The sequence below is a fragment of the Cherax quadricarinatus genome, unplaced genomic scaffold (genome assembly GCF_038502225.1).
Source record: "Cherax quadricarinatus isolate ZL_2023a unplaced genomic scaffold, ASM3850222v1 Contig76, whole genome shotgun sequence".
Classification (NCBI taxonomy): Eukaryota; Metazoa; Arthropoda; class Malacostraca; order Decapoda; family Parastacidae; genus Cherax; species Cherax quadricarinatus.
The window spans coordinates 250,835-275,185 of NW_027195102.1; the positions used below are offsets into that span (position 1 = coordinate 250,835).

The following is a 24,351-nucleotide window of genomic DNA, read 5'->3' on the forward strand; positions in this document are numbered from 1 at the left end:
GATGCACACATCATCCCCACAGATCTACCTCTCTCTGTACTGATGCACACATCATCCCCACAGATCTACCTCACCCTGTACTGATGCACACATCATCCCCACAGATCTACCTCACTCTGTACTGATGCACACATCATCCCCACAGATCTGCCTCACTCTGTACTGATGCACACATCATCCCCACAGATCTACCTCACTCTGTACTGATGCACACATCATCCCCACAGATCTACCTCTCTCTGTACTGATGCACACATCATCCCCACAGATCTACCTCACTCTGTACTGATGCACACATCATCCGCACAGATCTACCTCACTCTGTACTGATGCACACATCATCCCCACAGATCTACCTCACTCTGTACTGATGCACACATCATCCCCACAGATCTACCTCTCTCTGTACTGATGCACACATCATCCCCACAGATCTACCTCACCCTGTACTGATGCACACATCATCCCCACAGATCTACCTCACTCTGTACTGATGCACACATCATCCCCACAGATCTGCCTCACTCTGTACTGATGCACACATCATCCCCACAGATCTACCTCACTCTGTACTGATGCACACATCATCCCCACAGATCTACCTCTCTCTGTACTGATGCACACATCATCCCCACAGATCTGCCTCACTCTGTACTGATGCACACATCATCCCCACAGATCTACCTCACTCTGTACTGATGCACACATCATCCCCACAGATCTACCTCTCTCTGTACTGATGCACACATCATCCCCACAGATCTACCTCACTCTGTACTGATGCACACATCATCCCCACAGATCTACCTCTCTCTGTACTGATGCACACATCATCCCCACAGATCTGCCTCACTCTGTACTGATGCACACATCATCCCCACAGATCTACCTCACTCTGTACTGATGCACACATCATCCCCACAGATCTACCTCTCTCTGTACTGATGCACACATCATCCCCACAGATCTACCTCACTCTGTACTGATGCACACATCATCCCCACAGATCTACCTCTCTCTGTACTGATGCACACATCATCCCCACAGATCTACCTCACTCTGTACTGATGCACACATCATCCCCACAGATCTACCTCTCTCTGTACTGATGCACACATCATCCCCACAGATCTGCCTCACTCTGTACTGATGCACACATCATCCCCACAGATCTACCTCACTCTGTACTGATGCACACATCATCCCCACAGATCTACCTCTCTCTGTACTGATGCACACATCATCCCCACAGATCTACCTCACTCTGTACTGATGCACACATCATCCCCACAGATCTACCTCACTCTGTACTGATGCACACATCATCCCCACAGATCTGCCTCACTCTGTACTGATGCACACATCATCCCCACAGATCTGCCTCACTCTGTACTGATGCACACATCATCCCCACAGTTCTACCTCACTCTGTACTGATGCACACATCATCCCCACAGATCTACCTCACTCTGTACTGATGCACACATCATCCCCACAGATCTACCTCTCTCTGTACTGATGCACACATCATCCCCACAGATCTACCTCTCTCTGTACTGATGCACACATCATCCCCACGTACCTAGCTCTCCCTGTACTGATGCACACATCAACCCCACAGATCTACCTCACTCTGTACTGATGCACACATCATCCCCACAGATCTACCTCTCTCTGTACTGATGCACACATCATCCCCACAGATCTACCTCTCTCTGTACTGATGCACACATCATCCCCACGAACCTAGCTCTCCCTGTACTGATGCACACATCAACCCCACAGATCTACCTCACTCTGTACTGATGCACACATCATCCCCACAGATCTACCTCTCTCTGTACTGATGCACACATCATCCCCACAGATCTACCTCTCTCTGTACTGATGCACACATCATCCCCACGTACCTAGCTCTCCCTGTACTGATGCACACATCAACCCCACAGATCTACCTCACTCTGTACTGATGCACACATCATCCCCACAGATCTACCTCTCTCTGTACTGATGCACACATCATCCCCACAGATCTACCTCTCTCTGTACTGATGCACACATCATCCCCACGTACCTAGCTCTCCCTTTACTGATGCACACATCAACCCCACAGATCTACCTCACTCTGTACTGATGCACACATCATCCCCACAGATCTACCTCTCTCTGTACTGATGCACACATCATCCCCACAGATCTACCTCTCTCTGTACTGATGCACACATCATCCCCACGTACCTAGCTCTCCCTGTACTGATGCACACATCAACCCCACAGATCTACCTATCCCTGTACTGATGCACACATCAACCCCACAGATCTACCTATCCCTGTACTGATGCACACATCAACCCCACACCAGCTGGGTGTTCAACAGACAGGAAGATTAGATCATAACCAGAGTATGGTAAAGAAAAGAAGGCTTAGTGTGGTCCACAAATGAGGACTGATCAACATTCATTTTCTGGCCAATGATATTACACTGATTCCTAATATGATGTTAGTTCTGCTTGACTGGCTCTAGTTTTTTATAAATTTATCATCCCGTTGATAAACATAAAAAAGGTAAAAATATTTTGATCCTGCTGGACTAACTTACAAATCAAACTGAAATTATTTTTTAGATCATGCAAAAGTCACATCATAAAATACGTACTATCACCTTATTCTATATAATTACAAATTAACATAATAAGATCATTCAGATACCACTAATTACTGTAAATTAAAACGTTGTTTGAACAATTTACTTGTGTTGGTCCTCAGCACAGTTGTGTTGAGTGAGCACTTGCAAGAGTTGTATATTGGTTGCCATTGTGCAATAACACATTTTAAACTTCTAATCAGCCGCCAGACTTTTGGTCGATATTCAAGTCCCATTCGAAGAGGAAGTCAAGAGATGTTACTGCAGTATACAAGTTCTTCATCTTGGCTGAAGTAAGGAAGAAGTTCAACCTCTCTTGTCAGATAAGCTGTCATTTTAACTTCTTTTCGTAGACAGTTCTTTTCTTTTAGTCTGGATGCTAAAAGTTCAGAGACTTGCTTTAACAGCCTGAGGTTACATATTAGATCATTGAGTTCGTCTTGGGAGATCTGCTGGGCTGTAGAAATGCTTACTTCATATTCACTTCCACTGCTATCACCTGCGTTACATCTTAAGCTCTGAGTTTCTTCAACATGTGACAATGGAAGGTGAGGCAGTGTTGTACACTCTGCTATGGTAACGTCTTCGCTGTGTGGCACAGTGATCCTTGCTCATTCCAAATCATAGAATTCTCACATGACTTTCTTGTATCAATTGAAACCTTTCACACTCACTATACAGAAATAACAATAGTCGTTGTGGTTTCTCAGTTCTCTCCACATCATAGTCACACCCAAGTTTATATTTTTCCTTTGTCGATTTTCCCACTGTCGTCAGCACTCTGCACAAGTTTTGCGAACCATGTGGCGACCCAAGTTTTGTCTTGTTCCTTCAGCATCACTACAAAATAAGAAAGATAAGTTTGTTTTACAAAATTTCTGATGTTTTTCCTTTTGTTTTTGTAAAGAGTATGAGCCACAATTATAGTAATATACACTGAAGGGTACAAGCAGACTCTTCGTGAAGAACTCATGTTTATCTTCAAAAAAATAATAAAAAAAAGGTTACAATATTGTCACGTGATCATTGTTGATACAACTTCTTTTTTAAACATTAAATCATATAAAAAATTATAATCTTTATAAAATCTATCTGTGTGTATATATACAGTTTCCTGTGTTGCAGCTTTCCTTTCTTCAGTCTCTCCACTACTTGTTGTCCCTGGGCCCAGTGGTCTGTCATATTCCCTTCATACTCCACGATGGTCTAATAGGGCCTCTGCATACAGTTTCCCTCCATTGCTCCCTACAGTTTCCTCGTTTGTGACTGAGGTAGCAGTTTCTGATGTTGTGCCCACATTGCTCTTTAGTTCTTTAGGCTGTTCCAGATTTTTCAGTTTCTCTTCTAATCTCTGTAACTTAGCCTCTGCTGCTGTGACTTGCATCTCCCACTTCCTGCTTTCTGCAGCTATCCTCTCCTCCATTTTCATGCTAAGCTCTTCTAGCTTCCTTCCCCACTCATGTTCCCTCTTCATAAGCTCTGCTACTCAATCTTTCCTCCCAGACTCATCCTCCAGTCTCTTGTTTTTCCATCTTTTTTTTTTACCACAGATTGAAAAACTCATGTATTTTTGTGTGATTGTTTGTGATGTGTGTTTGTGTAAGCGTATGTATGTGTTTGTATGGGGGCAGAGGGAGGGAGAGGGGGGGAAGCGGGAAACAGTAGCAAAATGGGAGAGAGGTAAGGAGATGGAAAGAGGGGGGAATATAGGGAGAGAAAGAGGAGGGAGACACAAAAAGGGAGAGAGAAAGGAGGGAGAAACAAAGAGGGAGAGAGAATGGGAGAAGGAGAGGGGGAAAGAGGGAGAGGAGGGGGAGATAAAAAGGAGGAGGGGGAGAGAAAAAGAAGGAGGGTGAGAGAGCGAGGATCAAGGGACGGAGTGGGAAGGAGATGGAGGGTGGGTATAGGGGAGAAAGTGTGTGTGGGTCTGTGTGTGGTCTATGTGTGGGTGTGAACGTGTGGGTGTGGAACTGTGTGAATGTGGGTTTATTAATTATGTGTGTGAAAAGTAGTGGGTGGAATTGTGTGTTATGGTGTATGAATGTGTATGTGGAGTTTGCGTGTAACACATGGTCTTCCGTGCTCCTCTGACCTGACCTGACCTACAACCACCTACTAGTTTATGTCATCAATGTTTCACCTGTCTGCTCACCTGTTCTACTATAAATTACCAATTACTCTTCGTTATTGAGTACTTGGTATCCTATTTTTTATCGTACTAGGAGAGCTGGACTGTTCACAAACAACTTGGCGGTAAATTGGAACTCTCACCCGACTCCCCAAAAACCACGCATAGGTGAGATACTTGCGATGCAGCCTGTAGCAACCTACAGCAGCCTGTAGCACCCTGCAGCAGCCTGTAGCATCCTGCAGCAGCCTGTAGACTGTCCAACTCCACGTGATGTCCTGCGTATATCCACCTCCGTTTCTTCTCGATACATAATATAACACATTCACTGCATTTCTTTCACTGGTCACACATTTGTTTCACTTTGTCTTTGTTGGGTGACACATGACAACGTCACCTGGAGCACAATAGGTCTGCCGTCTGTGACTTGCAACACCAAGTGTTGGGTGACACATGACAACGTCACCTGGAGCACACTAGGTCTGCCGTCTCTGACTTGCAACACCAAGTGTTGGGTGACACATGACAACGTCACCTGGAGCACACTAAGTCTGCCGTCTCTGACTTGCAACACCAAGTGTTGGGTGACACATGACAACGTCACCTGGAGCACACTAAGTCTGCCGTCTGTGACTTGCAACACCAAGTGTGGGGTGACACATGACAACGTCACCTGGAGCACACTAGGTCTGCCGTCTGTGACTTGCAACACCAAGTGTGGGGTGACACATGACAACGTCACCTGGAGCACAATAGGTCTGCCGTCTGTGACTTGCAACACCAAGTGTTGGGTGACACATGACAACGTCACCTGGAGCACACTAGGTCTGCCGTCTGTGACTTGCAACACCAAGTGTTGGGTGACACATGACAACGTCACCTGGAGCACACTAGGTCTGCCGTCTCTGACTTGCAACACCAAGCGTGGGGTGACACATGACAACGTCACCTGGAGCACACTAGGTCTGCCGTCTCTGACTTGCAACACCAAGTGTTGGGTGACAAATGACAACGTCACCTGGAGCACACTAGGTCTGCCGTCTCTGACTTGCAACATCAAGTGTTGGGTGACACATGACAACGTCACCTGGAGCACACTAGGTCTGCCGTCTCTGACTTGCAACACCAAGTGTGGGGTGACACATGACAACGTCACCTGGAGCACAATAGGTCTGCCGTCTCTGACTTGCAACATCAAGTGTTGGGTGACACATGACAACGTCACCTGGAGCACACTAGGTCTGCCGTCTGACTTGCAACACCAAGTGTGGGGTGACACATGACAACGTCACCTGGAGCACAATAGGTCTGCCGTCTCTGACTTGCAACACCAAGTGTGGGGTGACACATGACAACGTCACCTGGAGCACACTAGGTCTGCCGTCTCTGACTTGCAACACCAAGTGTGGGGTGACACATGACAACGTCACCTGGAGCACACTAGGTCTGCCGTCTCTGACTTGCAACACCAAGTGTGGGGTGACACATGACAACGTCACCTGGAGCACACTAGGTCTGCCGTCTGACTTGCAACACCAAGTGTTGGGTGACACATGACAACGTCACCTGGAGCACACTAGGTCTGCCGTCTGACTTGCAACACCAAGTGTTGGGTGACACATGACAACGTCACCTGGAGCACACTAGGTCTGCCGTCTCTGACTTGCAACACCAAGTGTGGGGTGACACATGACAACGTCACCTGGAGCACAATAGGTCTGCCGTCTCTGACTTGCAACATCAAGTGTGGGGTGACACATGACAACGTCACCTGGAGCACACTAGGTCTGCCGTCTCTGACTTGCAACACCAAGTGTCACTTGCAAGTTCACTTATAAAATTGTGGTTCTCCCCACACTTATGTGGCTCAGGGCAACTTGTAAACCACTTCAAGTTGTTCACTACCCTGACACACTTAATGACCCCTGCAGTAACCTTGGGTAGCACACAAAACACTTAAATTCACAGTGCAGTAAAGTTGTGACTCTCCCATGCGTGTACTCTCCCGTGTGTGTACTCTCCCGTGTGTGTACTCTCCCGTGTGTGTACTCTCCCGTGTGTGTACTCTCCCGTGTGTGTACTCTCCCGTGTGTGTACTCACCTAGTTGTAGATGAATGGTTCAGAGAACCGACATGTTGATAAATTAGACACATGTGCAACTCTTGGGTATCTTTATTAAGGAAACGTTTCGCCACACAGTGGCTTCATCAGTCCATACAAAGGATAATCTTGAAGAACAGGAAGAGAATGAGGTAATCAGTCCCTCAACCTTGAGTCGATGTGGTCAGTCCATCAATTTTGAGTAGAATACGGTTTATAAGCTCCTTCTCAGCACGTATGCCGTATTCTATTCAAGATTGATGGACTGACCACATCGACTCAAGGTTGAGGGACTGATTACCTCATTCTCTTCCTGTTCTTCAAGATTATCCTTTGTATGGACTGATGAAGCCACTGTGTGGCGAAACGTTTCCTCAATAAAGATACCCAAGAGTTGCACATGTGTCTAATTTATCACCTAGTTGTACTCACCTAGTTTTACTCACCTAGTTGAGGTTGCAGGGGTCGAGTCCAAGCTCCTGGCCCCTCCTCTTCACTGGTCACTACTAGGTCACTCTCCCTGAACCGTGAGCTTTATCATACCTCTGCTTAAAGCTATGTATGGATCCTACCTCCACTACATCGCGCGCGTGTGTGTTGTGTGTGTGTGTGTGTGTGTTGTGTGTGTGTGTGTGTGTGTGTGCGTGTGTGTGTGTTGTGTGTGTGTGTGTGTGTGTGTGTGTGTGTGTGTGTGTGTGTGTGTGCGCGTGCGTGTGTGTGTGTGTGTGTGTGTGTGTGTGTGTGTGTGTGTGTGTGTGTGTGTGTGTGTGTGTGTGTGTGTGTGTGTGCGTGTGTGTGTGTGTGTGTGTGTGTGTGTGTGTGTGTGTGTGTGTGTGTGTGCGTGCGTGTGTGTGTGTGCGCGTGCGTGCGTGTGTGTGTGTGTGTGTGTCTCAGTAGTAGTAACGTAGTAACCAGTTACCAGTAATCTCAGTAGTAGTAACGTAGTAACCAGTTACCAGTAACCAGTGTCCGTTGACTCAAGACGAACTCTCAGTAGTAGTAACGTAGTAAACAGTTACCAGTACTGAGATGTGTGTGTGTGTGTGTGTGTGTGTGTGTGTGTGTGTGTGTGTGTGTGTGTGTGTGTGTGTGTGTCTCAGTAGTAGTAACGTAGTAACCAGTTACCAGTAACCAGTGTCCGTTGACTCAAGACGAACTCTCAGTAGTAGTAACGTAGTAAACAGTTACCAGTACTGAGATGTGTGTGTGTGTGTGTGTGTGTGTGTGTGTGTGTGTGTGTGTGTGTGTGTGTGTGTGTGTGTGTGTGTGTGTGTGTGTGTGTGTGTGTGTGTGTGTGTGTGTGTGTGTGTGTGTGTGTGCGTGCGTGTGTAGTGCTGCCTCACATCACAGACCTGACAACGTTGACTGGACAGAGAGACAAGTCAGTATAAGTTCAGCTCAGACAGAGGGAGGGTCGCTCTCACCTCACTCTCTCCGCACCTACTGAATATTTTTATACTTTTCTCTTTCTCCTCGATTTATCACCGGCGGCGAGAAATACCAGGTAAGTTAAAACTGTATTTCTATTGTCTATTAATATATTTCATGTTTCTTAGAAGAACAGATTCTTAACTTACTCAACTCGACTACACTTAAAACTTTTTCATTATGTATTGAATGGTTTGAAAAACCGACAAGTTGAAGATTGAGACACTTATGCAGCATATGGGAATCTTTATTCAGGAAACGTTTCGCCACACAGTGGCTTCATCAGTCCAATACAAAGAGGAAGGCATACATTCTACAAGATTGATGGACTGAACACATCGACTCCAGGTTGAGGGACTGATTACCTCATACTCCTCCTCTCCTTACGCCTTCCTCTTTGTATTGGACTGATGAAGCCACCGTGTGGCGAAACGTTTCCTGAATAAAGATTCCCATATGCTGCATAAGTGTCTCAATCTTTAACTTTTTCATTATGTCTTTAAGAAGAACTTGCGAACTGTTAGCCAAGATCTATATAAAGTTTATCTTACGAGTTATTGAAAATTTGGAAGTAACTTTAGAATACTTTAGAATAGACTGAGAGAGGGAGACTTTGTGACTTGGAACACACGCACATCTAGGAGGTAGTGGCAGACGTCTAGGAGATAGTGGCAGACATCTAGGAGGTAGTGGCAGACATCTAGGAGGTAGTGGCAGACGTCTAGGAGGTAGTGGCAGACATCTAGGAGGTAGTGGCAGACGTCTAGGAGGTAGTGGCAGACGTCTAGGAGGTAGTGGCAGACGTCTAGGAGGTAGTGGCAGACGTCTAGGAGGTAGTGGCAGACATCTAGGAGGTAGTGGCAGACATCTAGGAGGTAGTGGCAGACATCTAGGAGGTAGTGGCAGACGTCTAGGAGGTAGTGGCAGACGTCTAGGAGGTAGTGGCAGACGTCTAGGAGGTAGTGGCAGACATCTAGGAGGTAGTGGCAGACGTCTAGGAGGTAGTGGCAGACGTCTAGGAGGCAGTGGCAGACGTCTAGGAGGTAGTGGCAGACATCTAGAAGGTAGTGGCAGACATCTAGGAGGTAGTGGCAGACATCTAGGAGGTAGTGGCAGACATCTAGGAGGTAGTGGCAGACGTCTAGGAGGTAGTGGCAGACGTCTAGGAGGTAGTGGCAGACATCTAGGAGGTAGTGGCAGACATCTAGGAGGTAGTGGCAGACATCTAGGAGGTAGTGGCAGACGTCTAGGAGGTAGTGGCAGACATCTAGGAGGTAGTGGCAGACGTCTAGGAGGTAGTGGCAGACATCTAGGAGGTAGTGGCAGACATCTAGGAGGTAGTGGCAGACATCTAGGAGGTAGTGGCAGACATCTAGGAGGTAGTGGCAGACATCTAGGAGGTAGTGGCAGACATCTAGGAGGTAGTGGCAGACATCTAGGAGGTAGTGGCAGACATCTAGGAGGTAGTGGCAGACATCTAGGAGGTAGTGGCAGACATCTAGGAGGTAGTAGCAGACATCTAGGAGGTAGTAGCAGACGTCTAGGAGGTAGTGGCAGACATCTAGGAGGTAGTAGCAGACATCTAGGAGGTAGTGGCAGACATCTAGGAGGTAGTAGCAGACGTCTAGGAGGTAGTGGCAGACATCTAGGAGGTAGTAGCAGACATCTAGGAGGTAGTGGCAGACATCTAGGAGGTAGTAGCAGACATCTAGGAGGTAGTGGCAGACATCTAGGAGGTAGTAGCAGACATCTAGGAGGTAGTGGCAGACATCTAGGAGGTAGTGGCAGACATCTAGGAGGTAGTAGCAGACGTCTAGGAGGTAGTGGCAGACATCTAGGAGGTAGTAGCAGACATCTAGGAGGTAGTGGCAGACATCTAGGAGGTAGTAGCAGACATCTAGGAGGTAGTGGCAGACATCTAGGAGGTAGTAGCAGACATCTAGGAGGTAGTGGCAGACATCTAGGAGGTAGTAGCAGACGTCTAGGAGGTAGTGGCAGACATCTAGGAGGTAGTAGCAGACGTCTAGGAGGTAGTGGCAGACATCTAGGAGGTAGTGGCAGACATCTAGGAGGTAGTGGCAGACATCTAGGAGGTAGTGGCAGACATCTAGGAGGTAGTGGCAGACGTCTAGGAGGTAGTGACAGACGTCTAGGAGGTAGTGGCAGACATCTAGGAGGTAGTAGCAGACGTCTAGGAGGTAGTGGCAGACATCTAGGAGGTAGTGGCAGACATCTAGGAGGTAGTGGCAGACATCTAGGAGGTAGTGGCAGACATCTAGGAGGTAGTGGCAGACGTCTAGGAGGTAGTGACAGACATATAGGAGGTAGTGGCAGACATCTAGGAGGTAGTGGCAGACATCTAGGAGGTAGTGGCAGACGTCTAGGAGGTAGTGACAGACATCTAGGAGGTAGTGGCAGACATCTAGGAGGTAATGGGAGACGTCTAGGAGGTAGTGACAGACATCTAGGAGGTAGTGGCAGACATCTAGGAGGTAGTGGCAGACATCTAGGAGGTAGTGGCAGACATCTAGGAGGTAGTAGCAGACGTCTAGGAGGAAGTGGCAGACATCTAGGAGGTAGTGTCAGACATTTAGGAGGTAGTGGCAGACATCTAGGAGGTAGTGGCAGACATCTAGGAGTTAGTGGCAGACGTCTAGGAGGTAGTGGCAGACATCTAGGAGGTAGTGGCAAACATCTAGGAGGTAGTGGCAGACGTCTAGGAGGTAGTGGCAGACGTCTAGGAGGTAGTGGCAGACATCTAGGAGGTAGTGGCAGACATCTAGGAGGTAGTGGCAGACATCTAGGAGGCAGTGGCAGACATCTAGAAGGTAGTGGCAGACGTCTAGGAGGTAGTGGCAGACATCTAGGAGGTAGTGGCAGACGTCTAGGAGGTAGTGGCAGACATCTAGGAGTTAGTGGCAGACATCTAGGAGGTAGTGGCAGACATCTAGGAGGTAGTGGCAGACATCTAGGAGGTAGTGGCAGACGTCTAGGAGGTAGTGGCAGACGTCTAGGAGGTAGTGGCAGACATCTAGGAGGTAGTGGCAGACATCTAGGAGGTAGTGGCAGACATCTTGGAGGCAGTGGCAGACATCTTGGAGGCAGTGGCAGATATCTAGCATGTGGTGGCAGACATCTAGGAGGTAGTGACAGACATCTAGGAGGTAGTGGCAGACATCTAGCAGGTAATGGCATACATCTAGCAGGTAGTGGCAGACATCTAGGAGGTAGTGGCAGACATCTAGGAGGTAGTGGCAGACATCTAGGAGGTAGTGGCAGACATCTAGGAGGTAGTGGCAGACATCTAGGAGGTAGTGGCAGACATCTAGGAGGTACTGGCAGACATCTAGGAGGTAGTGGCAGACATCTAGGAGGTAGTGGCAGACATCTAGGAGGAATTGGCAGACATCTAGCAGGTAGTGGCAGACATCTAGCAGGTAGTGGCAGACATCTAGGAGGTAGTGGCAGACATCTAGCAGGTAGTGGCAGACATCTAGGAGGTAGTGGCAGACATCTAGGAGGTAGTGGCAGACATCTAGGAGGTAGTGGCAGACATCTAGCAAGTAGTGGCAGACATCTAGCAGGTAGTGGCAGACATATGGAAGGTAGTGGCAGACATATGGAAGGTAGTGGCAGACATATGGAAGGTAGTGGCAGACATATGGAAGGTAGTGGCAGACATCTAGCAGGTAGTGGCAGACATATTGAAGGTAGTGGCAGACATATGGAAGGTAGTGGCAGACATATGAAAGGTAGTGGCAGACATATGGAAGGTAGTGGCAGACATCTAGCAGGTAGTGGCAGACATATGGAAGGTAGTGGCAGACATCTAGCAGGTAGTGGCAGACATATGGAAGGTAGTGGCAGACATATGGAAGGTAGTGGCAGACATATGGAAGGTAGTGGCAGACATCTAGCAGGTAGTGGCAGACATCTAGCAGGTAGTGGCAGACATATGGAAGGTAGTGGCAGACATCTAGCAGGTAGTGGTAGACATATGGAAGGCAGTGGCAGACATATGGAAGGTAGTGGCAGACATATGGAAGGTAGTGGCAGACATATGGAAGGTAGTGGCAGACATATGGAAGGTAGTGGCAGACATATGGAAGGTAGTGGCAGACATATGGAAGGTAGTGGCAGACATCTAGCAGGTAGTGGCAGACATATGGAAGGCAGTGGCAGACATATGGAAGGTAGTGGCAGACATATGGAAGGTAGTGGCAGACATATGGAATGTAGTGGCAGACATCTAGCAGGTAGTGGCAGACATATGGAAGGTAGTGGCAGACATATGGAAGGTAGTGGCAGACATATGGAAGGTAGTGGCAGACATATGGAAGGTAGTGGCAGACATATGGAAGGTAGTGGCAGACATATGGAAGGTAGTGGCAGACATCTAGCAGGTAGTGGCAGACATATGGAAGGCAGTGGCAGACATATGGAAGGTAGTGGCAGACATCTAGCAGGTAGTGGCAGACATATGGAAGGCAGTGGCAGACATATGGAAGGAAGTGGCAGACATATGGAAGGCAGTGGCAGACATATGGAAGGTAGTGGCAGACATCTAGCAGGTAGTGGCAGGCATATGGAAGGCAGTGGCAGACATATGGAAGGTAGTGGCAGACATATGGAAGGTAGTGGCAGACATATGGAAGGTAGTGGCAGACATATGGAAGGTAGTGGCAGACATCTAGCAGGTAGTGGCAGACATATGGAAGGCAGTGGCAGACATATGGAAGGTAGTGGCAGACATATGGAAGGTAGTGGCAGACATATGGAAGGTAGTGGCAGACATCTAGCAGGTAGTGGCAGACATATGGAAGGCAGTGGCAGACATATGGAAGGTAGTGGCAGACATATGGAAGGTAGTGGCAGACATCTAGCAGGTAGTGGCAGACATATGGAAGGCAGTGGCAGACATATGGAAGGTAGTGGCAGACATATGGAAGGTAGTGGCAGACATATGGAAGGTAGTGGCAGACATATGGAAGGTAGTGGCAGACATCTAGCAGGTAGTGGCAGACATATGGAAGGCAGTGGCAGACATATGGAAGGTAGTGGCAGACATATGGAAGGTAGTGGCAGACATATGGAAGGTAGTGGCAGACATCTAGCAGGTAGTGGCAGACATATGGAAGGCAGTGGCAGACATATGGAAGGTAGTGGCAGACATATGGAAGGTAGTGGCAGACATATGGAAGGTAGTGGCAGACATATGGAAGGTAGTGGCAGACATATGGAAGGTAGTGGCAGACATCTAGCAGGTAGTGGCAGACATATGGAAGGCAGTGGCAGACATATGGAAGGTAGTGGCAGACATATGGAAGGTAGTGGCAGACATATGGAAGGTAGTGGCAGACATCTAGCAGGTAGTGGCAGACATATGGAAGGCAGTGGCAGACATATGGAAGGTAGTGGCAGACATATGGAAGGTAGTGGCAGACATATGGAAGGTAGTGGCAGAGATATGGAAGGTAGTGGCAGACATATGGAAGGTAGTGGCAGACATCTAGCAGGTAGTGGCAGACATATGGAAGGCAGTGGCAGACATATGGAAGGTAGTGGCAGACATATGGAAGGTAGTGGCAGACATATGGAAGGTAGTGGCAGACATATGGAAGGTAGTGGCAGAGATATGGAAGGTAGTGGCAGACATATGGAAGGTAGTGGCAGACATCTAGCAGGTAGTGGCAGACATATGGAAGGCAGTGGCAGACATATGGAAGGTAGTGGCAGACATATGGAAGGCAGTGGCAGACATATGGAAGGTAGTGGCAGAGATATGGAAGGTAGTGGCAGACATATGGAAGGTAGTGGCAGACATCTAGCAGGTAGTGTCAGACATATGGAAGGCAGTGGCAGACATATGGAAGGTAGTGGCAGACATATGGAAGGTAGTGGCAGACATATGGAAGGTAGTGGCAGACATATGGAAGGTAGTGGCAGACATATGGAAGGTAGTGGCAGACATATGGAAGGTAGTGGCAGACATATGGAAGGTAGTGGCAGACATCTAGCAGGTAGTGGCAGACATCTAGCAGGTAGTGGCAGACATATGGAAGGTAGTGGCAGACATCTAGCAGGTAGTGGTAGACATATGGAAGGCAGTGGCAGACATATGGAAGGTAGTGGCAGACATATGGAAGTTAGTGGCAGACATATGGAAGGTAGTGGCAGACATATGGAAGGTAGTGGCAGACATATGGAAGGTAGTGGCAGACATATGGAAAGTAGTGGCAGACATCTAGCAGGTAGTGGCAGACATATGGAAGGCAGTGGCAGACATATGGAAGGTAGTGGCAGACATATGGAAGGTAGTGGCAGACATATGGAATGTAGTGGCAGACATCTAGCAGGTAGTGGCAGACATATGGAAGGCAGTGGCAGACATATGGAAGGTAGTGGCAGACATATGGAAGGTAGTGGCAGACATATGGAAGGTAGTGGCAGACATATGGAAGGTAGTGGCAGACATATGGAAGGTAGTGGCAGACATCTAGCAGGTAGTGGCAGACATATGGAAGGCAGTGGCAGACATATGGAAGGTAGTGGCAGACATCTAGCAGGTAGTGGCAGACATATGGAAGGCAGTGGCAGACATATGGAAGGTAGTGGCAGACATATGGAAGGCAGTGGCAGACATATGGAAGGTAGTGGCAGACATCTAGCAGGTAGTGGCAGACATATGGAAGGCAGTGGCAGACATATGGAAGGTAGTGGCAGACATATGGAAGGTAGTGGCAGACATATGGAAGGTAGTGGCAGACATATGGAAGGTAGTGGCAGACATCTAGCAGGTAGTGGCAGACATATGGAAGGCAGTGGCAGACATATGGAAGGTAGTGGCAGACATATGGAAGGTAGTGGCAGACATATGGAAGGTAGTGGCAGACATCTAGCAGGTAGTGGCAGACATATGGAAGGCAGTGGCAGACATATGGAAGGTAGTGGCAGACATATGGAAGGTAGTGGCAGACATCTAGCAGGTAGTGGCAGACATATGGAAGGCAGTGGCAGACATATGGAAGGTAGTGGCAGACATATGGAAGGTAGTGGCAGACATATGGAAGGTAGTGGCAGACATATGGAAGGTAGTGGCAGACATCTAGCAGGTAGTGGCAGACATATGGAAGGCAGTGGCAGACATATGGAAGGTAGTGGCAGACATATGGAAGGTAGTGGCAGACATATGGAAGGTAGTGGCAGACATCTAGCAGGTAGTGGCAGACATATGGAAGGCAGTGGCAGACATATGGAAGGTAGTGGCAGACATATGGAAGGTAGTGGCAGACATATGGAAGGTAGTGGCAGACATATGGAAGGTAGTGGCAGACATATGGAAGGTAGTGGCAGACATCTAGCAGGTAGTGGCAGACATATGGAAGGCAGTGGCAGACATATGGAAGGTAGTGGCAGACATATGGAAGGTAGTGGCAGACATATGGAAGGTAGTGGCAGACATCTAGCAGGTAGTGGCAGACATATGGAAGGCAGTGGCAGACATATGGAAGGTAGTGGCAGACATATGGAAGGTAGTGGCAGAAATATGGAAGGTAGTGGCAGACATATGGAAGGTAGTGGCAGACATATGGAAGGTAGTGGCAGACATCTAGCAGGTAGTGGCAGACATATGGAAGGCAGTGGCAGACATATGGAAGGTAGTGGCAGACATATGGAAGGTAGTGGCAGACATATGGAAGGCAGTGGCAGACATATGGAAGGTAGTGGCAGACATATGGAAGGCAGTGGCAGACATATGGAAGGTAGTGGCAGACATATGGAAGGCAGTGGCAGACATATGGAAGGTAGTGGCAGACATATGGAAGGCAGTGGCAGACATATGGAAGGTAGTGGCAGACATCTAGCACGTAGTGGCAGACATATGGAAGGCAGTGGCAGACATATGGAAGGCAGTGGCAGACATATGGAAGGTAGTGGCAGACATATGGAAGGTAGTGGCAGACATATGGAAGGTAGTGGCAGACATATGGAAGGCAGTGGCAGACATATGGAAGGTAGTGGCAGACATATGGAAGGTAGTGGCAGACATATGGAAGGTAGTGGCAGACATATGGAAGGTAGTGGCAGACATATGGAAGGCAGTGGCAGACATATGGAAGGTAGTGGCAGACATATGGAAGGCAGTGGCAGACATATGGAAGGTAGTGGTAGACATATGGAAGGTAGTGGCAGACATATGGAAGGTAGTGGCAGACATATGGAAGGCAGTGGCAGACATATGGAAGGTAGTGGCAGACATATGGAAGGTAGTGGCAGACATATGGAAGGCAGTGGCAGACATCTAGCAGTTACTGGCAGACATCTAGCAGGTAGTGGCAGACATATGGAAGGCAGTGGCAGACATATGGAAGGTAGTGGTAGACATATGGAAGGTAGTGGCAGACATATGGAAGGTAGTGGCAGACATATGGAAGGTAGTGGCAGACATATGGAAGGTAGTGGCAGACATATGGAAGGTAGTGGCAGACATATGGAAGGTAGTGGCAGACATATGGAAGGTAGTGGCAGACATATGGAAGGCAGTGGCAGACATATGGAAGGTAGTGGCAGACATATGGAAGGTAGTGGCAGACATATGGAAGGTAGTGGCAGACATATGGAAGGTAGTGGCAGACATATGGAAGGTAGTGGCAGACATATGGAAGGTAGTGGCAGACATATGGAAGGTAGTGGCAGACATATGGAAGGCAGTGGCAGACATATGGAAGGTAGTGGCAGACATATGGAAGGTAGTGGCAGACATATGGAAGGTAGTGGCAGACATATGGAAGGTAGTGGCAGACATATGGAAGGTAGTGGCAGACATATGGAAGGTAGTGGCAGACATATGGAAGGCAGTGGCAGACATATGGAAGGTAGTGGCAGACATATGGAAGGTAGTGGCAGACATATGGAAGGTAGTGGCAGACATATGGAAGGTAGTGGCAGACATATGGAAGGTAGTGGCAGACATATGGAAGGTAGTGGCAGACATATGGAAGGTAGTGGCAGACATATGGAAGGTAGTGGCAGACATATGGAAGGTAGTGGCAGACATATGGAAGGTAGTGGCAGACATATGGAAGGTAGTGGCAGACATATGGAAGGTAGTGGCAGACATATGGAAGGCAGTGGCAGACATATGGAAGGTAGTGGCAGACATATGGAAGGTAGTGGCAGACATATGGAAGGTAGTGCAGACATATGGAAGGTAGTGGCAGACATATGGAAGGTAGTGGCAGACATATGGAAGGTAGTGGCAGACATATGGAAGGTAGTGGCAGACATATGGAAGGTAGTGGCAGACATATGGAAGGTAGTGGCAGACATATGGAAGGTAGTGGCAGACATATGGAAGGTAGTGGCAGACATATGGAAGGTAGTGGCAGACATATGGAAGGTAGTGGCAGACATATGGAAGGTAGTGGCAGACATATGGAAGGTAGTGGCAGACATCTAGCAGGTAGTGGCAGACATATGGAAGGCAGTGGCAGACATATGGAAGGTAGTGGCAGACATATGGAAGGTAGTGGCAGACATATGGAAGGTAGTGGCAGACATATGGAAGGTAGTGGCAGACATATGGAAGGTAGTGGCAGACATCAGTCTAAATGTGAGGACATTTTTCGTCCATAAAATCTATTTCGAACAATTTTCACCGTTATTTGTGCTTCTTTAAGTTATATATACAGTACTTGATGACGTAATTAATAAAGTTCTTAATAAAGAAGTTGATAAAGTACTTGATAAAGGACATGACACTATGAACACTTGATATAAAGTACTTGATAAAGGACATGACATTATAAACACTTGATATAAAGTACTTGATAAAGGACAAGACACTATAAACACTTGATATAAAGTACTTGATAAAGTACAAGACACTATAAACACTTGATATAAAGTACTTGATAAAGGACATGACATTATAAACACTTGATATAAAGTACTTGATAAAGGACATGACATTATAAACACTTGATATAAAGTACTTGATAAAGGACATGACATTATAAACACTTGATATAAAGTACTTGATAAAGGACAAGACACTATAAACACTTGATATAAAGTACTTGATAAAGGACAAGACACTATGAACACTTGATATAAAGTACTTGATAAAGGACATGACATTATGAACACTTGATATAAAGTACTTGATAAAGGACATGACATTATGAACACTTGATATAAAGTACTTGATAAAGGACATGACATTATGAACACTTGATATAAAATACTTGATAAAGGACAAGACACTATAAACACTTGATATAAAGTACTTGATAAAGGACAAGACACTATAAACACTTGATATAAAGTACTTGATAAAGGACAAGACACTATGAACACTTGATATAAAGTACTTGATAAAGGACATGGCATTATAAACACTTGATATAAAGTACTTGATAAAGGACATGACATTATATACACTTGATATAAAGTACTTGATAAAGGACATGATATTATATACACTTGATATAAAGTACTTGATAAAGGACATGACGTTATAAACACTTGATATAAAGTAATTGATAAAGGACATGACATAATAAACACTTGATATAAAGTACTTGATAAAGGACATGACATTATATACACTTGATATAAAGTACTTGATAAAGGACATGACATTATATACACTTGATATAAAGTACTTGATAAAGGACATGACGTTATAAACACTTGATATAAAGTACTTGATAAAGGACATGACATAATAAACACTTGATATTAAGTACTTGATAAAGGACATGACATTATAAACACTTGATATAAAGTACTTGATAAAGGACATGACATAATAAACACTTGATATTAAGTACTTGATAAAGGACATGACATAATAAACACTTGATATAAAGTACTTGATAAAGGACATGACATTATATACACTTGATATAAAGTACTTGATAAAGGACATGACATAATAAACACTTGATATAAAGTACTTGATAAAGGACATGACATTATATACACTTGATACAAAGTACTTGATAAAGGACATGACATTATAAACACTTGATATAAAGTACTTGATAAAGGACATGACATTATAAACACTTGATATAAAGTACTTGATAAAGGACATGACATTATAAACACTTGATATAAAGTACTTGATAAAGGACATGACATTATAAACACTTGATATAAAGTACTTGATAAAGGACATGGCATTATAAACACTTGATATAGAAGTGGAGTAAGAGTCTGACATAACTGAACTACTGAGACGGCCACAACCTCAGTAACAATTAGACTACAAAAATCCTTTGAGTTTAACCGCATTAATACTGAAGGAGTTGGTGTAAACTGGATAGTCTCGTAGACGGTAAACTCAAACCACAACCTACTAGAGTACCGGCATGTATACCCAGAGTCAGTGTGATTTTAAAGAATCAGATTACCATAACTCAGTCAATGGATATCTTGGCAGAAGTGCGCAGATGTCCCAGTTCAAATGACCTACTAAACTGTTACAGCCCCATCCGTGCTTACAGTCCAACAGTTTTAATTCTGAAAACAGCTTGTCTCACTCCATAAATTACTCTCAAACATGACATCTCAACTATGTTTAGCCTCCCACTCTCTGCACCTATATCACCTTAGATCCTCCAGAGAATATCTTCGTTTTCCGTACAAACCTCACAATACTTAACCACTTCTTTCTTTTTTTGTGTATTATGGTTCACCTTCGTCTCGTCTTCCGTATACCCTTCTGTTTACACATTTACTCACAAATAACTAAATATCTTCCATTCCTCCGTTCTCCCTCCCTCCAGTCTGAGTTGCTATCTCTCTCATAATCAGCTTCCTATTTTCTTTCTTCACTTAAATCGACATACACTCCTTCGTATGTATATTTAATTTATGCAACCAATTTTAACTTTATAAAATACTGTAAATATATTGTCGTGTAGACCAACACTTGAACACACACAAGGTTATGGCGCGGAAGTGAACAGTTACACACACACACCTGATCATGACGTACACAGAACAGTTACACACACACACCTGATCATGACGTACACAGAACAGTTACACACACACAAGATCATGACGTACACAGAACAGTTACACATACACACCTGATCATGACGTACACAGAACAGTTACACACACACAAGATCATAACGTACACAGAACAGTTACACACACACACCTGATCATGACGTACACAGAACAGTTACACACACAAGATCATGACGTACACAGAACAGTTACACACACACACCAAATCAAAACGTACACAGAACAGTTACACACACACACCAGATCATGACGTACACAGAACAGTTACACACACAAACAAACGGGCTTCCACATTGATAAATTGTCATTTTTGTGGAAATTGGTGTCACGCCCCTTGTGTAGATATCCAAGAACTAGCTACAAGCAGTATTAAAACAGGGAAATGTTTTTGGGTATGCCCAAATGAGATAAATCTGTGGACTAAAATCACAAGGGTATTAAAAGAGGACAACATCAAAGCTGCTTTCATAGAAAACCTGGAAGCTTTCTACAACAGATGGGAACATAAAAAGTCTGGGCTGAATGGTACTGCCCTTGATACTGGCCATGTAGTCAGAAACTGTAAGGCTGGAGATGAAGTCCTGGTAGTCAGTAAATGGGGGGCTGATAGTGCTGTCCTGGGAGATAGTAATGGTGAAGCTGGAGGTGCTGTCCTGGGAGACAGTAATGGTGAAGCTGGAGGTGCTGTCCTGGGAGACAGTAATGGTGAAGCTGGAGGTGCTGTCCTGGGAGACAGTAATGGTGAAGCTGGAGGTGCTGTCCTGGGAGACAGTAATGGTGAAGCTGGAGATGCTGTCCTGGGAGACAGTAATGGTGAAGCTGGAGATTTTGTCCAGGTAGTCGGGAATTATACGCAGGAAGGAATACATATAAATGACCTCATAGGGGACAGGAGCCATAGTAGGGAAACAAGTGTAGTCAAAGATAAGATAAAACCAATATTGCAAACTAGAAATACCGCAGGAAATAGCAAACAAGAGGACTCCACTAGCAATAGTCAGGATATATTACCAAAAATAACTGGTGGGAGCTCCATTGTTGGTGCTAGGGAGGATAGAAGTAAGACAGGGAAACATGCACCAACAGGGAATACAGTCACAGAAACCCAAGGCAAACGGAAACCAAGCCTCTGCACATACTATGCACTTGGTATCTGCTGGCATGGGAAATCTGGAAAAACAGATGGGACGTGCAACTATGACCACCCTAGAAAATGCCATGCCCATATGACAACAGGAAAATGCAAACTCCCTTCCTGTAAGCTTTTTTACCCTGAACTGTGTACCTCTTCAGTACAGGAAAGACTGTGCTATAACTTAAATTGCCAGGCATACCATCTAAAGGGGACAAAAAGATACAAAACATCCAGGCCATGGGAAAACCTGGGTAGCCACAGCCACTCAAGAGGGAGAGGTTTTTTAGTGCCAGGAAGGAAAAAAACTGGCAGGAAATGGCAGAAATCGTACACCAAATCCAGTCATTCCTGGAGTGGAACCACAGTCGATGGCCTCCACTCCAAACCAACAGATACAGATACTAATGCTGGAAAAAAAAATCCCCCCCCAGTACCAACAATACCACCAGTCCAATAACATTCTTCTTTGCAAATATACAGGGTCTAAAGCCAGCAACAAACAAAATACCTTTCATCCGTGGACTGCTTGCAGAGGCAAAGGCAATGTGCGCGGCTTTCACTGAGACCCACATAAAGGATCACTTGGACAACGAAATATGGATCCCAGGTTACAACCTATACAGATGTGACAGAGTGAACAGGCAAAAGGGGGGGGGGTTGGCCTGTACATTGCAGAGTCACTTGTTTGCACAGAACTGCTTAATGCCTCAAATGATGTAGTGGAAGTTTCAGCAGTAAAGGTCGAGAACCAAAACCTAGCCATTGTGGTAGTCTACAAGCCTCCGGATGCAACATCCCAGCAATTCCAGGAACAGCTGTTAAAAATTGACTACTGTCTGGAAAATTTTCCAGCTCCTGCACCCAACATTTTGCTCCTGGGGGATTTCAACTTAAGGCACCTAAAATGGAGGAATATAGCAAATAATATTGTTGCAGTAATAACACCAGGAGGCAGCTCTGATGAAAACTCACACTCACACGAGCTTTTAAATCTCTGCACAAAATTCAATTTAAACCAGGAAATAATAGCGCCTACTTGACTGGAGAATACACTAGACCTCATCTTCACTAACAATGATGATCTGATAAGAAATGTCACCATATCAAAAACAATATACTCAGATCACAACATAATTGAGGTTCAGACATGTATGCGTGGAGCCCCAGACCGACATAATGAGACTAGTCACGAGGGAGCATTCACCAAATTCAACTTCAATAACAAAAACATAAAGTGGGACCAAGTAAACCAAGTCCTAACCGATATAAGCTGGGAAGATATACTAAGCAACACAGACCCCAACTTATGCCTAGAACAGATTAACTCGGTTGCACTCGATGTATGCACAAGGCTTATTCCTCTAAGAAAAAGGAGGAGTAGATTGAAAATAGAAAGAGACAGGCGCTCCTTTTACAGGCGACGGAAAAGAATAACAGAGCGGCTAAAAGAGGTCAATATATTTGAAATGCGTAGGGAGACACTGGTCAGAGAAATAGCAAGCATCGAACTTAAGCTAAAAGAATCCTTTAGGAGTCAGGAATCGCGGGAAGAACTAAAAGCCATAAATGAAATCGAAAGAAACCCAAAGTATTTCTTCTCCTATGCCAAATCAAAATCGAGAACAACGTCCAGTATTGGGCCCCTACTTAAACAAGATGGGTCCTACACAGATGACAGCAAGGAAATGAGTGAGCTACTCAAGTCCCAATATGACTCAGTTTTTAGCAAGCCGCTAACCAGACTGAGAGTCGAAGATCAAAATGAATTTTTTATGAGAGAGCCACAAAATTTGATTAACACAAGCCTATCCGATGTTATCCTGACGCCAAATGACTTCGAACAGGCGATAAATGACATGCCCATGCACTCTGCTCCAGGGCCAGACTCATGTAACTCTGTGTTCATCAAGAACTGCAAGAAGCCCCTATCACGAGCCTTTTCCATCCTATGGAGAGGGAGCATGGACATGGGGGTCGTCCCACAGTTACTAAAAACAACAGACATAGCCCCACTCCACAAAGGGGGCAGTAAAGCAACAGCAAAGAACTACAGACCAATAGCACTAACATCCCATATCATGAAATCTTTGAAAGGGTCCTAAGAAGCAAGATCACCACCCATCTAGAAACCCATCAATTACACAACCCAGGGCAACATGGGTTTAGAACAGGTCGCTCCTGTCTGTCTCAACTATTGGATCACTACGACAAGGTCCTAAATGCACTAGAAGACAAAAAGAATGCAGATGTAATATATACAGACTTTGCAAAAGCCTTCGACAAGTGTGACCATGGCGTAACAGCGCACAAAATGCGTGCTAAAGGAATAACAGGAAAAGTCGGTCGATGGATCTATAATTTCCTCACTAACAGAACACAGAGAGTAGTCGTCAACAGAGTAAAGTCCGAGGCAGCTACGGTGAAAAGCTCTGTTCCACAAGGCACAGTACTCGCTCCCATCTTGTTCCTCATCCTCATATCCGACATAGACAAGGATGTCAGCCACAGCACCGTATCTTCCTTTGCAGATGACACCCGAATCTGCTTGACAGTGTCTTCCATTGCAGACACTGCAAGGCTCCAGGCGGACATCAACCAAATCTTTCAGTGGGCTGCAGAAAACAATATGAAGTTCAACGATGAAAAATTTCAATTACTCAGATATGGTAAACATGAGGAAATTAAATCTTCATCAGAGTACAAAACAAATTCTGGCCACAAAATAGAGGGAAACACCAACGTCAAAGACCTGGGAGTGATCATGTCGGAGGATCTCACCTTCAAGGACCATAACATTGTATCAATCGCATCTGCTAGAAAAATGACAGGATGGATAATGAGAACCTTCAAAACTAGGGAGGCCAAGC

The 24,351-nt window shown here is 45.7% G+C and overlaps 1 protein-coding gene across 1 annotated transcript in view; it reads left to right on the forward strand.

The window, feature by feature from the left end:
- Window positions 1-8,255: 8,255 nt before the first annotated feature.
- LOC128694588 (apolipoprotein D) overlaps window positions 8,256-24,351 on the forward strand; it is a 137,791-nt gene continuing 121,695 nt past the window's right edge. Inside the window, exon 1 of the mRNA XM_053784727.2 lies at window positions 8,256-8,377. The gene's annotated coding sequence lies outside the window, so the exon portion shown is untranslated. The remainder of the gene's footprint in view (window positions 8,378-24,351) is intronic.